The sequence below is a fragment of the Emydura macquarii genome, unplaced genomic scaffold, assembly GCF_026122565.2.
Source record: "Emydura macquarii macquarii isolate MOO-44397 ecotype Brisbane River unplaced genomic scaffold, CSIRO-AGI_Emac_v2 contig_1790, whole genome shotgun sequence".
NCBI lineage: Eukaryota > Metazoa > Chordata > Testudines > Chelidae > Emydura > Emydura macquarii.
In genome coordinates this window covers 22846544-22865163 of record NW_027131927.1, presented here as the reverse complement: position 1 = coordinate 22865163, position 18620 = coordinate 22846544, and the positions used below count along the sequence as shown (strand labels likewise).

The 18620-nt window shown below is 38.0% G+C and overlaps 1 protein-coding gene across 6 annotated transcripts in view; it reads right to left on the bottom strand.

The window, feature by feature from the left end:
- ARHGAP24 (Rho GTPase activating protein 24) overlaps positions 1-18620 on the bottom strand; it is a 463741-nt gene that overhangs the window by 311091 nt on the left and 134030 nt on the right. The window contains exon 1 of one of the 6 annotated variants that reach the window (XM_067557113.1): positions 4327-4342. The exons of the other annotated variants lie outside the window; for them this stretch is intronic. The gene's annotated coding sequence lies outside the window, so the exon portion shown is untranslated. Of the gene's footprint in view, positions 1-4326; positions 4343-18620 lie in introns of those variants that run through there. 6 annotated transcript variants of the gene reach the window in all.

Below are 18620 nucleotides of genomic sequence, written 5' to 3'. Positions count from 1 at the left end.
CAATGCAATTACACCAGGGTGGAAATTGGTCTAACATTTTTATGAGAAACAGGTTATATTTTCACTCTCTCTGATCAAATTCCTTCATAATTACGTATGACTAGCATATACAACATACATTGTAGAATAGCCAGTAATTTCACTGAACACTGCCAAGATGGGGAGAAGTCAAACAGAAAACCCACAGTGCATGAAACAAAAAAGAAGTCTGTTCTCTGAGGCACTTGGCGCGTGACCTTTCTTCCTTCTTATATATCTGCAATCCGAAATAAATTATGTGTGAATGCAAAGGCCACCTCTTTCATTTCAGCAATACATCTACTATAGCAACAGTTGATTTGTCCTCAACCAGTTAATGACCCGCCAGATAAATCTCTCAAAGAATGAGCTAGCAAGTTACTCCTTCACTCTACACCACTTATAAACACCACAAAACTGGCTCTGATTAATTTTAGATCGCCACAGCTTTTCCAAATTAGCAGTACTGCATTAAAGAAACTCATGCTGGGAATGCATACTTCTACAATAGATTAAGGAGATAACAGAAATGAAAGCAATGACGTATTTGTGATCAACAGTCTAACTAGTTCAGAAGCTAGCAGTCTTCCCAAACAGTCTCTCAAGCTGCCCTTTCAACACACAGCTCTGCCTCAAGACCACGGGCCAAATCTTATAAAAATTCATGCATGCAAGAAACTTTATTCAAGGTGAGACGTCTGATTGACCCCAGTATCAGAAGGAGTATGGGAAGGATCAGGCCCTAATTAAAACATAAAATCTAGAACATTAGCTGCAACAATTAACTTTTCTGTTGCCAGGCACTGCTTGCTCATGAAAGCACAGCAACTTGCACAGACTTTATTTTAGCCGATGTGCATACACTGAGATAATTAACCACTTAGTGATTGGATTACCCAACTGCACAATGCTCAAATGCAATTCAGACTGAATTTACTGGAAGAGGAAGGTTCTGGAAGCTACTAGGAATTTGAGATATGAATTTCTTTTATTTTCTAAATTATAGTTCTTTTCTATTGTCACTTTGTGCTAGGTTGTGGGAGTTTAAAGTTAAAAGAAATACTGTGCTTATTTTTTATATCCTTGAGTTTATTATTGCTGTGGTCTTTATATTTTAAAAGATAAATCTGAAACCAGGTAAACAAACTTTAGATACATTTCCCCCCCATTAATTGTGAAAAACCATTGTTATTTAACATTTAATTTGACCTAGTGAAGTGATCTGCCAAACTGAAAAGACTGGGTGCTTTCCTGAAAGGAGAGAGAGAGCAAGAAGAGAATGCTGCAGACTTGTTAAATCTCATTAAATTAGAAGGAACTTTGAGACTGATAACTACAGATAAATATGATACACCACATCTGGTCACAATCAAATTCCCAAGTTCCTTCTGTAAGTTGCTTTTCTATAGAAAGGCAGATTTCAGATAGTTGCTACCATTCCATTATATTTAATGAACCTCACCACCTTTTATTTCAACTTTCCTAACAAACACACAGCACAATACAGCTATAGCTTAAAAGGACATACAAAAACCTACCAGACTGCATGTACAATTCTCACCACGGCAGAGGATGAGAATGAATGAACTACATTATAAATGTTAGTCATGTCACTGATTGCACTGCTGAAAGGTTCTCAGACCCCACAGCAATGAAGGTGGTACAAGAACCTGAATAAAATAGAATGCTTGTGCTATGCAAAGCCACCCAGCACACCAACACATAACAGACACACCTTCCTTTTGGATTAATTTTAAAATATCCAGGTTTTAAAATTTTAAAAGCTTTTTCCTGCAGGCTTTTACTGCATATGTCAATGAGTTGTAAAATGATATTTAACCTTGCCATTAGTGACTAAATTTAGCAATAGAACAACGTTGTCTATTGAGCTACTGAACCAGTTGAAAGATTACAACATTGGGGCATGGAATGTCATTTAATATATTTGTTAGTATTTAACATGTTGGTGCCCAAAAAGTTGAGGCCTTCAAGTGCTACTGCAGTATACATGTAAAATGAATAACAGCTGCAAGAACAACAGAGCAGCAAATAGGCTGTTTGAACTTATGCCAAGGACTGGAACAGAGCCCAATGGACCTTATGATAGTGAATTATAAAGACGACAACACCACCTTCGCTCCAGGCTTGGACTGAGAGGAGTTCAGCCAAACTGGAGGGATGTAGGCAATACTCTATAAATGGATTAGAACCACCACCTAAGATTGTATCTACACTACGAGATGGGATGCAATTCCCAGCTGGCTTACTCATGTTCATGGTAGCTCAATGAGACCTAGTGCAAATATAAACAGTAATGTAGCTGCTGTAGCACAGGCTGCAGCAGCACGATTTAGCAGCATATGCAACTGGGAATCACATCCACAGCTTGTAATGTAAAAGTTAGCCTAAGATGGCTTGGTAATACACACACATACACACACACTTACTTACTGGATTAATGTCTTCCATCTATAGTACTCTCAGTCACATTTCATCATGAATGTCCGTCAACTATTTCAGGCACTCCAACCAGATGCCAAATCAGATGCAGGTGCTGCAACATTTTCAGTAATATGATAGAGATGATGTAGCTGAAATCTCACCTAGCCCAGAGAGCTTCTGGATGTACAGCTTTAAGCTTTCTACAACAGAAAGAGGATCTGAGGAGGCAACTACTGTGAATTCATTTCACAATGTTATTTAAGGTATTTTCAAGAAATCAGAAAAGAAAAAATATAGAAGCCTTTCATGTACTTTTAAATGAAGTCAGACAGGGCTGTATTTAGGGGCAGGCGAACTCCTGGAGTGCCAGGATGGGGGGGGGCCGCCAGGCTTAGGGTGCTGTTTTTGTTGTTAGTCATAAAAGGAAAATAGAATGTTTGAAGTAAAATGTTTCAGGTATACCATACGTGGATTCATTTTTCATGATGCAGAGCTGAAGGACACTTTTCTTAATGTGGATTCTTTGAGGATTCTGCTCACGCTGCCTGTCACAGTTGCAAGTGGCAAGCACAGCTTTTCAAAACTCAGACACATTAAAACATAGCTTCAGTCAATGTTGGACAATGAAAGACTGACATTGCTTGATATTTTATCGCTTGAAAATGCCATTGGCCAGTCTTTGGATCTCTTGGAGGCTATGCTTCAGTTCATGAGGGCAAAGGTGAGAAAAGTGACCTTTTGAACTAAAGGACTAGAGTTAACATTCTAAAGCTGTCACCTAGTGTAGCACGATTTAATACTGGTCCACCCAGTGTTGGTGCACAGTTCAATTTCTTGATGTTAGTACATTTCAGTTATTCTTAAAATTAAAAAGTTTCTATCAGCTTAAAGGAAACATTTTTTATTTGCTTATATATGGCACGAATAAATACAGATTTACAGATCCTAGTGCACAAATTCATCATCTTATAAATGACAGGGGTAAATCATGTATGTAAATCGTACCTCAAAGTCATGAAATGGGCTACAAATAAGGCATTCAAAAGTTTAACAAATGCAGGGGAAGGTGCCGAAGATGCTCCATACCTGTGGCACAATTTGATCTAGGGCCAGCCCTGAAGTCAGATGTTCACATGTCATGTATTTTCACAAACTCTGGATTCAATCCTGGTCTCCACTTCAAAGAGAGGAAATAAAACAAAAGGGGAAAGAATGTACACCTCTGAGCACAAGCAACCACAGGAAATCCAAGATGAATCAGGCTACAGGACCAATTCCATCAGTTTCCTAACACCTTCAAGACAGAATAAACCCACAAAGCTGTTTCATCAAGAAAAACTGAAATCACAAGCACATGCACTCCAAAGTCTCCAAAATTCCTGCTGACATGCATGAGAATATTGCACATGTAAGAATTACATGATTTGGATAACAGTGGGTTAAAACATTTACATAGAACCATTAGAAAGTTGTCTGAGACATCATAAAATCTATTCATGTATGTCTTACTATTACAAATGCATAAAAGGATGAAAATAAATGTGGTTTAATCCTTCAGTCCAGCTAAATTTCCACTGAAGTCAGTGGATATTTTGCCCAGGTGGAATGCAAATTCATGCACACAGTGACTACCTCTTTTTTGAAAAATATTTTGAAATGAACATATTGCTAAGAAGGAAAATGAATAATGTAATTTATACCAATAGAGGTGATGTATAGCTCCTGTGCTTCTGACATTTACATTTTCTCTGAGAACATAGTAATTGCCATACTGGAACTTGTGGCCATCTAGTCCAGTGTCTTATTTCCGACAGTAGCCAGCACCCTATGATTCAGAGGAAAAGGTCAAGAAATTGACAATGTTACCTGTCCTATATTTACCATGATCCTCTCTGAGTCCCTCCAAGCAATTGCCATTCTATTATAACAGTCTTGTTAGTAATGTTGTTTTTTGATTTGCAGATTTTTATCTGGTTTTGTACACAGCCAAAACTTCCCAATGACTGTGAATTTGGACTGTGTAGGGACTGCATTATCACACTCCAGAAGTCTTTATCTCAATCCCTAAAAACAACATTAGAAGCTAATATTAATGAAAAAACTATCACATAAAACAAATTATTTAGCTGACATTTTCATTCACCTACATTTGCCAGGCACACTTTTACACTGAAAACTGATGTCCGACTGTAAACATAGCTCCATATAGTCCCAGCCTTTTTGGTACACTACAGAAATACTCATACGCATGCCCAAACATAACCATTTGTCTTCAGCATAAGATACCAGAAATTTGACATAGAACATACATGCTGTGCTGTCTCATCCTCTGAATTGCCAGTGTTCCTTCATGTCAGAGAACACTGCCATCACACAGGTGCTATGAAAGCAGTCAATAGAAAAGTCATGGAAATGTCACGTGTTTCTAATTTTGTGCATAATCATTTGAACATGCATACATCAGTTTTTCAATGCATGAGCAGTGAAATCCACCCAAGAAGTGAGCCTGCACAAAATCAACTTTGAGGACTGAAGCAGCATTTAAGCAGTGCATAGGCCTCGTCTGACCCTTTGCACAGCAGTGAATTTCACAAGACGTTTTAAGAGTTTTTCCTGTTGTGATTTAAGTGCACAGGGAATTTTCATTTATGGACAAAGCCATCAGTTTAAATCTACATAATTTGGAGAACATGTTTCTCAACAAATGCATCAGTTTCACTATATTTATAGGCCTGTACAGTGCATCATTATTATAGACTCATATAATAGCAGTACAAAACAACTTGCAAACACATTAAAAGGCAAAGCAGTTGAGCTAGAGGAGCAGCTGAGCAAAGGAGCTAGAAATATAACAAATAAAAATATAAATGAAAAGATCAAGCACAAGGGCAAGTGCAAATAGTGACCTCAGATAGATTGCTCTTCTGCTGCATGAAGAATAATCTTAAAGGATACAATCTACTCTGGGTATGTTAGCATTGGCAATTTTGGTGTATTCATTGAACAAGTGCATTATCTAACCAGTCAAAGAATCTGTTATTCAAACAATGGCTCTGTTAATGTATACCTTTTCTTCCTTTATTAGTATGTTCATTTAAAATTCATTCATCTTCACAAATGATTGTTATGAACCAAAATGTGGCCAAATCAGTGTGGAGTACTGTGGAAATGGATCTTGGGGGGTCATAATGGATCACAAGCTAAATATGAGTCAACAATGTAACACTGTTGCAAAAAGGCAAACATTCTGGAATGTATTAGCAGGAGTGTTGTAAGCAAGACATGCTAAGTAATTCTGATCTACTCTGCACTGATTAGGCCTCAACTAAAGTATTGTGTCCAGTTCTGGGCACCACATTTCAGGAAAGATGTGGGCAAACTGGAAAAAGTCCTGAGAAGAGCAATAAAAATGATTGAAGCTCTAGAAAACATGACCTATGCAGCAAGATTGAAAAAGCTGGGTTTGTTTAGTCTGGAGAAAAGAAGACTCAGAGGGGATATGATAACAGTTTTCAAGTACATAAAATGCTGTTACAAGGAGGAGGGAGACAAAATATTCTCCTTAACCTCTAAGGATAGGACAAGAAGCAATGGGCTTAAACTGGAGCAAAGGCGGTTTAGGTTGGACATTAGGAAAACTTCCTGATTGTCAGGGTAGTTAAGCACTGGAATAAATTGCCTTGGGAGGCTGTGGAATCTCCGTCATTGTCTAACCTGCTCTTAAAAATCGCCAAACACCTATCAAGGATGGTCTAGGTAATACTTATCCTACCATAAGTGCCGGGGACTGGAGTAGATAACCTCCTACGGTTCCTTTCAATCCTACGAGTCTATGATTCTAAATAGGTTTACTTTCACAGGTTGGTCCCTTTGTCAGGCATGTCCAACATGTTCACCACATGGTTAAATACATATAGACAACTGTAGCTAATACACTCCGAATCACAGAAGTTGCTGTAGATGACAGTGGTTCAGAGAAGATCCTATCATCCATTCCTGGTGCAAACCAGACAAAAAATGGCATCTCGAGAAGCACTGTTTCTACCTGTTCTTGGCTTCTGTGTGCGCGCACACATGCATGAATGATCTCATATGGCACTAAGCCATTTTCATCAAAACATTATAGAGGAGATCATTTGCAGGGTTTGTATCTCAGGAAATAAATGACATTCCTGTTTGTTTACACCTGAAGGAGATAAATAATGAACTGTTCAAGTAATATCAAATTTCATTATTTATAGGGCAACTGGCAGTTCATGAATATCAAAATGAGCCAGTGTTATTTCCATTGCTGTTAACTCCATTTATTCAACAAATAAGAGAAATCTCTCAACAGTTTCCTACAATTCAGAATACTTTTTACTTTGGGTATATATTACCAGTCAGCTGAGGCTCTCAAACACTCTACAAAACCTTAAAAAGAAAGGAGTATCATTATATCTGTTTTACAGAAGAGTGATTAAGGTCAAAGTTTTCAGAACTGTCTGCTAATTTTGAGTACTCAGTTTGAGATAGCCGGTTCCTGATTATTAAAATTGCTGAACAGCCACAGTATCTATTGGATAAATCAGTCCTTAGCTATCTCAAGCTGAGTGTCCAAAAAGCTGTGGCACCCACATTGAATGACATTCTTGAAAATATTGATATATGTGCTTTGCTCAAGATCACACCCTCAGTCAGTGACAGAACTAGGAATAGAAGCGAGGAGTGTTGAACCACCTCTACCACCAGAACTGTTTTTTTAATTCTGATGAGGAGAGGACAGCACCTCTTGTAGTTCCTGAATGATCCCACCATTATCAGTGCATAAATGCCCAAGAGCAACAATGGCACAACACTACAGTAGTCTGTGTTCAGACTTCAGTAGCTGAAGAGTTGGGTCAAATTCAGAATCTTTTGGGCATGTAATAATGGGGGAAATAAGGGTTAGTGTTCCACCTGCTATGCTTCCCCTACCACGAATGGATATGTAGGTTATAAAGAAAGATCTCTGAGAATATACACTGACCCACACTATTCAATTCACTACTCCTAGGAAAGAGGAGATTGTAACAAGCTAATATGAAAACTTCTTGCAGTCAAATCCAGACCTCTCCACTTTGCCTATAGGCATTATGAATTACAGGTCCAGAAAAGAGCCTGACAAACTTCAACACCATGTATGCTACATAAATCTTGTATCCTTAATGCATAAGATGTAACAATAGAAACCTGCAGGCAACATGGAATGCTGGTACAGACCTTTACACTGAGGAAGAATCCTCTTTTTAAAAAGCATGGAAATGTAAATGACTGGAGGTGGAGGGCAGCCAGAGTTTCTAATTAAATTGATTTTGAATAGTGAAGTGAATAGTCTTTTTTTAAAATCTCAAAATAACCCACTCAAGACAAAAAAAATAGCTTTGCTAGTGAAGTTTGCTCAGATAAAATTATTCTGCAAGATATAAACCCGAGGAAAGGTAGAGAAAAGCAGCTGGCAGCCAAACCATGATTAACTCCACAGTCTAATTAACTTCTTCACATATTTGTCTTCTCCCAAATAAAGCAATTGGTAATAATTTGCAGATCTAGAGGCTGTGGTAAAAGGTTGAACAGCACAAGTTTAAAACAAACTCAGGGTAAATTTTTTCAAAAGCCACATAGTGACTTACGGAACCTAAATTCCATTTTCACTTAGGCACTTTTGAAAATTAGACTTTTCCTCTGAAGTCACCAGAGACTGAGGGTGCTCTATGCAAAGGCATCTATTTGATTTAGGAGAAGAACATACAGCATGGGGGTCACCCTAATGTATTAATCTGCCTATGTGAAAAGAATATATTTTTCATTAGTAGCTGTTATGAAAACTTGTATCCCCTCACACTGCTGCAGTCAATTCTCCACAGGCCAGTCAAATCTGGACAACCTGTCGTTGTGTTGGTCCATAGAGACCCCTCTGGCCGATTCAGCTAGTCTTTGCAGGAAGTCACATCCTGTTCTCGCCAGCTGTAAAATAGTCAGATGATGTTCATAGATTCTAGATGATCATATTGCTCCCTTCTGACCTTAGTCTGACCTCCTGCACAATGCAGGCCACACAGAACCTTACCCACCTAGTCCTGTAATAAACCTCTAACCTATGACTTATTAAAGTCCTATAGACTTTGAGGTACAGAGAATCCACCAGCAAGTGAGCTGTGTCCTAATGCTACAGAGAAAGGTGAAAAACCTTCAGAGCCTTTGCCAATCTGTCCTGGGGGAAATTCCTTCCCGACCCCAGATATGGCAGTCAGTTAAACCTGAGCATGTGGTCAAGACTCACCAGCCAAACATCCAAGAAAGAATTCTCTAATACCTCAGAACCCACCCTATATAACATCCCTTCACAGATCATTGGCATATCTACCACCAGTAGTCAAAGATCTTTTGATGGTGAGAAGAGAGAACAGAAGAATTGGGAGGGGACAGATGCTCCATGGTACAAAAGAGGCAAGGAAGAATCCTATTTACTCTGAATTATAATTGAACAACAAGATGTCCAAAGAGCATGTCATTCATAAGGATTGTCTCTTTAAACAGAGATCTGTTAACCTTTGTATTTGGTTTACTGCCAGCTCCATATAAAAGCAATACACTTACATACAAGGCAAGAGTTACTAACAAGATCATTAGCGTACATTTAGGATCATTATTAGCTTGATCATGATACCACCTCAGTCAGAAAACCAATACATGATACATCATCTGAATGTCTCAAAAGCTCCTTACAATGAGAGCTGACTGTGTGGAAAACTACATAGATGACACTTTTAAAATTTTTTCTATCCATTCAGACGCTTAGACTTCATTTCTATTAAAAAACGGATGCTGGGGAGAAATTAATCAACATATTTCCATTGCATTCCTAATACTACAGCCCAAGCTGCACTCTCTCTCTTGAATTCTTTGTCTCATATAAATACTGGAGTGTGGAAAGTCAGTGAAAGAGGGAAAATGAAGTGAGAGAATGTGACCAAATAAACGTATATTTTAGGCTAAGGTCACGGCAAGTCTGAGCAACACAGTGATAGGGACTGGAGCAATTGAAGCAATAATGCTTTTTAGAGTGCTGGTTGAGGTATAAATTCACAAGCAGTCAAGGAAAATAAAGGGCACCTAAAGAGCCAGATGGTGGTGTGTGAAGACTGAAAAGGGGAGGATTCAGAAGGGAATTACAGCTGTTTATAATCTATCTTTGAAAAACCCCTGTGAAAGTTACTAAGATAGCACTCCAGTCAACTAGAAACCTCACACTAAGGGCCAAATTCTTCCCCCAATTAAATCTGAAGTACTGAAGTCAATGGATTTTCTCTTGGTTTACATTAGTGTAAATGAGAGAAGAATTTGCCTGTAAATCTAAAAATAGATATTTTTTGAGTTTCTATAGACAACTCAACCCAAAATGGGCCAGACTCTGCTACTCTTACACCAAGTAGTACATTACCCTGTGGCCATGCCATGATACTCAGTGGGATTATTCAGAGTACTCTACTATTCAATATGAATACAAGGTGACAGAATCTAGACCTTCAGCCAACAACTATTTATTTTAGATTAAGGAAAACAAGTAAAATCTTCAGAAGCAAAAGTATAGTGTGTGTGTCTCCTCTGTAACAGGCTGCAACAATTCAGAGCAAAATGGTTTCCCTGTCTCTTCACACAGGAGTAGTTCTTAAAAATGCAAAGGTGCTGTATCCAGAAAGCAAGAGCATCGCAGGTACATAAACCACAGTGTCCAGATCCATTTGGATAAAACCTGTCCTATCAAAGTGTAGTATTTTATATATTTTCAAATAAGTCTCCTCTCTCTGGCAAACAAAAAGCAGCCTACTATCAGCAACCTAGCACATATGAACTCTCCTAGCATAAGAGCAGGATAGAAAGCAAACCAGCATAAGAGCAGGAGAGAAATAAAAACACTCCTGAAAAGAAATACATTTTATTTTTCACATTTCCAAGGTTTATTCTATAACAAGCTACTTTCCTAAATTTTAAAGCATTTGTTTCTTGACATTGTCCTTTCAGCATCTTTGAGTGGACAGGATTTAACTTTAATCCACCAGTCTCCAGAATCCGGTATGTTTTGTTGACTATAACACCTGCTTAAAACTGATCAACTCATAAAAGTCTATATAGCAAAACCAGGACAGTTAATTTTTGCATTCTTCACTCTTTAATCTGTAGCAATGCCATCCAGTACAGATGCTATTCGTTCAATTATATCCTCAGTGCGTTAGCTATACAGCATATGAAGAAATATCTTCATTCAAAAAAAAAATAGAGCTTTCTTTAATCCTTTATCTGATTAACCAAAGCATCTCATGAACACCTCAGTGGTTATAAAATCAAGGATGCTGTTCAATAACATCACTTGTAGCAATGCATCTTGCTGCCGATAGCCTTTGTGCCTATTCTATTATACAAGCTTATTCAGAATCCAGAGGCGCCTCACTCAAAGCATACCAATAGTTATTTTGAGAAACATCACAGTTCACCTCTTATTTTTATTCTTTTGCGTTCGAATGCTGCGTTTTACAGACGTGCTTTCCAGTGCCCAGGAAAAACAGCAGTTTCCTCCTGTGTGATTCATAATTGAAATTCTGACAAATACTCCTCACTCAATTTTACGCACTTGAGAGGAGCAAAAAGCAACAGGGACGAGGACATGGGTCGTGGAAGCGGGTCAGCCCCAACTCTGAGGCATGCTCCATCCTGTAAGCCCTACTGCAGGTGGTCTCTGGGGGATCAGACACTGCCAGCCAGCCTTACTGCATCTCATTCCACCCACCATTGTGAAATGGAGATGGTAAATATTGCTCACCTTTGTAAAGCACATTGAGGTCTACAGAACAAAGATAAATGGTAGTATTAGGAACAGCCTGCCGTACAGAAAAGCACTGAAACACATATTTAAATACTTCAATGGGACTTAAATACATGCTTAAGTTTTTTCCTGAAGTGGGATTCTTTTCCTGACTCAGGATCATAATTACTATTAGTTTAAAAAACAAAACAAAACAAAAAAACCTATCTATAGTATGTGTCTTGCTTCTTTTACCAAACAGTCTCCAAACGCTTGACAACCCAACATTTATCTTCGTGATACCTGAAGTAGGCCAGCATTATACCAGTTGTACAGCCTCATATACTGAGGCACTTCAGGAGTTTGCATTACATTTTATGTAAGTGCATGACTAGTCAGGAGCAGAGTCCAGAATTCTCAATTCCCAGATCCATTCTACAACAAACCTTCCCTTTGAAAGCATTCAATAAGATATGATTACTTTTCTAAATGTCATATTCATGTTGATATCTAGACAGATCAATTTAAGTTCTAATTACCATACATCCTCAGGATACAGTACTTTCAAAGGATGTTTTCTCCTTTGTATACATTTTCTTTTCTTCTTTCAACCAACCATCTATGTGCACTGAAAAGTTTTAATTCAAAATTGTAATAAGACGACTCACTATCTGTATAGCTGTGGTTCTTGCTGTCCAATTCAGAGTCGCAGCAGCATTCTGGAGATGTTTTTGATTGAATAATGACAGCTCTATTCATCAGACCACTTTGTGTGCCTAATGTGTAACAAACCCTTTCAAGCCAGTTTTTAAACCTTGGATCTTCAAAGCAGCTAGTTAGCAAACTGTACTGCCATCCCGAATAAAGACAAGGCTTTACCAGCAGTCATTTGAAAGTGATTGAACATTATTCATGTAACTCATTTAAAATTAGTCATAAAGCTTCTCGGTTCTTTGTACAGAGACCAACTGGCTGTTCTCAGAGAGAGGCATGTTTAGCACCCATCATTACAAAAATAATTCAGTCCTCAAAAAGTGCAAGGCTGATGATAATGAGAAAGTTCTCCATGGAGTCACGAGACAAATGCAGTATAGGCAATATGATGCAAGCAAATGCACTTGTCAGTGCAATCTTGATGCAGCAAGCCTCTGCCTTCTCCTTAAAACACAAATCTTTTGCCAGCTTCATCAGCATTATCCTGCCCTTGACATGCTGAAATTCATTAAATAGACGATTTTCTATACATAACATTGTTCTGTACAGGAAGTAGGGGAGGGGAGGGGGAAGAGGTAGAGAGAGAGAGAGATAGAGTTTGTTTTAATACAAGAAACCTATTCCAGGCTAGCCTTTAAGCCTTGGATCTTCAAAGCTGCTAGTTAGCAAGCTGTACCAGTGCCCTAAACATAAACAAGGCTTTAATATACAACTACACACACTTACAGATATATCTAGTGGGGAGAGAGAAAATATACATGACAATATGCTATGGTATAAAGGCTTTATCAGCATGAGAGGGGGATGGATGTGTTACTTGTAAATAGTGAAGCCATAGGTAAAATTATTCAAGACCCTTAAAAATACAAAATGGTGAAAGGCAGGGTCTGCTCTGGCCTTAGTCCCTTAAGTTCCCCTGAGATACTGTGCCTTTCTCCTCAAGCAATTTCACTTCTGGGAAATGATTAAGTACGGAATGACATTCTTGTAGTTACTGACTGTTACATAGGAGAAAAGTAAATATTCACATTATTAACTTAAAAAAAAAAAAATTAAAAAGTGATCCTCTCAATTACTACCCTGAAAAGAGATCTACTACCAGAAAAATAAAAAACAAATTTGTAATCCCTACACCTACAGGATCTACATTTTGGGGTGGTATGTTTCACCCAATGCAGGGCAGAGTCTAAATGGCACAAAAGAGTCCACAATACAAAAGATTACAAATCCGCAACTAATAAGCAGCATTGTTTTATAATCAACAAATCTCATCAGACATACTAAAGGGAAATAAGTGACACTGTCACATGGGGGGAGGGGGGTGCGGTGTCCAGCAAGAGACAACAAGGATTGGTATTAGGTCTGGTTTTTATTTAACACCAACATTAATCATCTCGAAAAGGAAATAAACAGGTTAATGAAATTTTCTGATTAGAAACAGCACAAATACTAATATCATTGCAGATGGAGAAACAACAGAAAGAAACCCAAAGATAAGAAACATGGCAGAACACAGAATATTCATATTAATATAATAATATAAGATTAATATTTGGAAAAAGCTATCAAAATAATCTGAAACGGATATACTAAATGAGTAGAAGAAATCTGGAAAGCAGTAATGGTGAAAGAGACTAGCAGTGATAATAGATCACAAATTATGCATAAATTAGCAATGCAATTCCATATGGGAAAACAATAAAGGTCAATGCAGTATCGGCCTGTCTACTGAGTTTTATTTTTGGGCACCTCTTAACCAGAAAAATATTGACTAACTGGAAGGAGTCCAGAGAAAAGGAAGTAGGAGGCTGGCTTGGCAAAGTGATGACTAAGGGAACATGATAGTAGTCTACACATGTTCGAAGGGTGTAATCATTAAGGTGACGGGAATTATTTAGAGTGGTAGATGAGGAAGGAGAAGGGTAGACACCAGCAATGCTTCTTGATATGAATACATATTAGGCTGTAGAATAAATCTTCCAAGGGGCGTGGTAGACACTTCATTTGGTTGTGGTATTAAAAACTAGTCTGAAAAAATAGCCCACTAGAAATATTCAATAGGAACATTACTGAAAGTTCTTCAGAGCAGGGAGTGTACATATAACATTCAGTACAATGGGTTTCAAGCTCAGTTGATATTTCCAGACACTGCTGTGAGAACAAATAATAGATTATCAAGTCCATCTTCCTGCCTAGTAAATCTTCTCCACTTCCGGTGTTTAGGATTCTATCAACCCATCTCTTTCCACAAGCACCACATCATGAAAGCTGTATATATATGAAATAAGAAAAATATTGTACCCTTTACATAACTGATATGTCAGAAACACAAAATTAAGATCCAATCCAATTTTTCCCAAAAGTTCCAATATGCTCAGATTCCAATGTTTTGATCCATCACAAGGGCAGAAGCCAGCCCCAAACTTTAAATTTGCATACAAATTTACCAAAGGTCAGTGCTGTTCAGGCCCACAGCTCTGTTGTGTCCCAGTAGGATATTCATTTGTACAGCATTTAGAACAAAGATGGTTCCTGCCTTGGAGAGTTCACAATCTAGGATTTAGGCAATGCTGGTGAACAGACAAACATATGGAGGACAAAGTAAGAGCAGAAACAAGTTTGAGACCTCTGAACACACAGTTACAGTAAGTTGGTTCCAATGAACTGCAAAATTTTATTTGGCATCTAAACCTCCCTTTTAATTTGTTGAATCTCTAAGTTAATACAATCAGCTTTTATGAATCACTGTAGTGATGGTTTCATAAGTACAATACTGTTACATCTCAGTCATATTACTGTTTTATATCTCAGTTCAGTTTCTCTGGTTCAGATTTTATTGGCCCGTATTGCAATTCTTCCAAGTAATTTTCTTCATTCTATTTTATTAGGTTCACTGAGGCTTTGGGGGCATGAGTGCCATATAAATGAAAAATATTATTATGAGCAAAATTACATCAGCCACAGAAAGACCATAGCACATCCACAGGGTGTGATCCTGATCCTCTTGTTCAAGAGACTAGCCCATTTTAAACTACAAACAATATTCAGGGAAATAAGGGGTGCAGAATGAGACCATATCAATAGTTTCCCTTGTAAAATTAGTGTTGAATGATACTAATAAACCTGTATCAATTAAAGAGATGCCAAAAATCAAGCTCTCTTACAGTTCAACATGTTTGACAACAGTAAGCCTAAAAAGCAAGGAACAAAGGCCAATAATTGTACCCAGCTACTCCAGTCTCCTGCACAGTGTTCAAGTTAAGCCAGCAGACTGACTCCTTGTTCCACTTGCTGATAATTTGACTATAATGCTGCTATAGTTCTGATTTACCACTGCCTTCAGCTCCAGGGTTGACAAGATTGGGTGCTGTACTCCTGGCAGATTTTTGATATATAAAAATGCCACGATGCTTAAGTTTTATTTTGCACCATGAGAAACGAAAGCTTCCCAGGGAGGAGGCCAGTACTTGCTTTTAACTCTGGTAGATCCTGAAACAGCAGCTATGAACTGAACATTTTAGAAGTTTTTGTTGATCGCTGTGGGCCCATGCATTTGGGCTCATGATAACTAAGGCATAGAGAGTGGGACATGAGCAATAGTCCCAACAAGATGGGGGGTTTATTTGTTTTGGTTTGTGGTTTTTTCATTTAAATTCTTTAAAACATTCCTAAAATATGTTTTTGTAACTTACATGGCATATACAGAACACATGCTAGAGTGATGGGAGTGTTGTTATACTCCACACCATCATGCATTCAGTATATTACAAAAAACATTTTGCAGCATTAATAAATGAGTCCAGCTGTGCCTTCAAGACACTGGCTTCCCACTACCCCTTGGGGAGCTCAGGAAGGGTTGATCTCTCTCTAAGAAGGGATGGCCTCCAGTATGGCCCGCCCACTCTGCCAAATGATAGAGAAAAAAAGGTGGAACCGTGGCCCCATCTCCCCAACCCCTCCCTGTCCCATTTGGGGCAACAAGCATCCCCTGGAGTTGCACAGAAACAGCATGCCTTTTGTTCTCCTGAACACAGGGGTTGCAATCGTGTCTCACCCTTAGATATGCTACCTTCATGTGGAAGATTCCTTTCACTCAACTTTCTTCCATAGGTCAGGCAAGTGAGGGGCAAGGTTTCTTCTATACACTCCCAACCTCACACCCCTTTCTCTCCTCCCCACCCAGAAAAAAAAAAGGACCAGGTCATAATCTGGCTCTATAGAAGAATTAAAAAAAAAAAAAAAAAAAAAAAAACCCACCCCACCATACTCTCCTATTCTAGCATACTTTTATTTGGCCATCAAAAACCCTTACACGGATCTATTGTACTTTGTTAATGAAGAAGATACTGGCTATTCTTATGAACAGCTTCTCTGTTTCTATTGTGCAAGGCCACAGCAAAGTTTCTGCTAACCAAGCAAAAAAGGAGAAGTTATCTTAAAGTCTTCCACTTTGAGTTAAATTGCATTGAAAAACCAGGGAGGGAATTCCTAATATACATACTTTACAACTTCCTTATGCCAAAGCATTTTATACTGACCTTCAAAATATGGTAATACACCCGAAACGAGAACAGAGACATTACAAAGGACCATTGAAATGACATGGGATTAGTCTCTTTATCACTGCCTGAAAATTTCAGTCTTCAAGTTGCGTAATTCACCCTAAAAATGTCAAGAATTTGCAGGCGGCTAGAGCACAGCAAGTCATTTGTTAGAAATAATTCCATTAATTTTGCATTTTTCTGCCCACAGAATGTCGGTCTATAATTTATACCTTGTCCCAAAATTCATTCAAAATTAGACTAAATTTTCATGAATTGTATAGGTTCTATGGCTTGCTGTATTGCTTAGTTGTTATTGGCCACAAGTCACATGGTATTGTCTCTGTGCCCTGATTGAAGGAGAATAGCAATTAGGTTAGTGTTGGGAAAGTTCACAGGAGGGAACTTTTAAAATTTGCCTTCCATGAACATCTTAGGATAAGACCTGAACATTTGCTTTGTGCTTGTAAGATTCATACTTCATGACTATGCATGTGAAGCAAACACACCAAGGGGGGTGCGAACATGGGCAAAGTTAATTTGTTCATAAGCAAAGAGCCTTGTTCCCTCCACCCATCTCCCTTCCCCCCAAACAGGTCTTTTCTCAACTTTACAGATTAAATCATTACATCTAATTTGCTCAGCTCTACTGACAAACATCTTTGTGCAAAATGACAGTAAATGTTTCATTTAAGCTATTATAACTAGTATACAGTACTTCACAATGAGACACAGTTGAGAAGCAGACTGTGGATCCCTTTAAATTCTGCCTGTAGTTTGATATTCACATTACAATGTCCTTGTGAGCCACAGAAGTAGAGGAACTCCAGTCCCTAGATGTAATTATAACAGGGCCTGAATATTCCCTCACTTATATCATTGCTAATCATGGTTAATTCCACTAACATTGATCAAGTTACACCAGGATAAAATTAGTTTAAATGAAAGGAAAAATTAGGCCATACAAATTAATGTTAGTCAATTAAAAGAGTTAGAGCTATGCACTCAATTACAATGATTTAAATCCACTGAAGTTGAAGGAACTAGTCCAGCTTTACCTCTGAGTAACCAAGAGTAGAATTTGGCTCTTGTTTTCAGCCAAAGGAAGTGCTTAATTTAGTAAGACCTCACAGGTGGTTATGAAAAGTAAATAAACATTCCAATCAAACCTGGGGTTCCATTGAGACTAAACTAAAATCATCATGGGCTGCTGTGGAGATAGTTACTGATGCTAGTAAGATCATTCCAAGTTATGAGTATAAACTACCACATTTTCAGGGTTTTAAGGTCAGAGGAATTCATGCAGCTATCATTACATGCATCTCTGAAAATATCGGTGTCCACAGTAAGGAAGATTTACTAACACCATCTGTTTGAACAGTTCTCTTTTACAGCTCCTTTATAATTCCTGCAGCCTAGGAAAATACCAGAACATTCTTTTGAGAAGCCAAGAATCAGTTTGCACTGAAGAAATCAAAAGCTTGTACTGATTAAAAATACTTGCATTGGAAAACCTTACAGTACTGGGTAGACTAGACATTTCATCACAAATGATTTAACAAACAAAAACATGGCACCCTGAATCAGAATATGCTGTGAGCTAGCAAGTTTCTCTACAAAATTAATAAAAGAGGACCTAGATAAACCACACAGAAAGATATAATTAACGGATTAGGCCAAATTCATCCCTACTAACTCCATTGAAGTTAGCAGAGTTACATCAGGAATTAGTTTTAGTACTTTGTATTTTCAGCATCTTTCAATAAAAGCAAGTAGTTCTGGAGCCTTCACAAACAACTGATTAGGAGAGAACATTGAATAGAGATTTACATCCTTAGCCGCCTTTGCCTGGGTAGACAGATTTAAAAAAAACAAACAAAAAAAAAAACCTAGTTCCTTGATCCAAAGTAATAGAGTGTTAGGTTTGGGTTTTTCTTCATACTTCCCAGACAATTTACCACCTGGTACTTTGGCAACCTTCTCTTACTTGCAAAAATAACCAAAGTAAAACATACCGTGAGAACCCACTATGCTTTCACAAGACAGAAAGCATAACCTTACATTCAGAGTATGATTAAGTATAT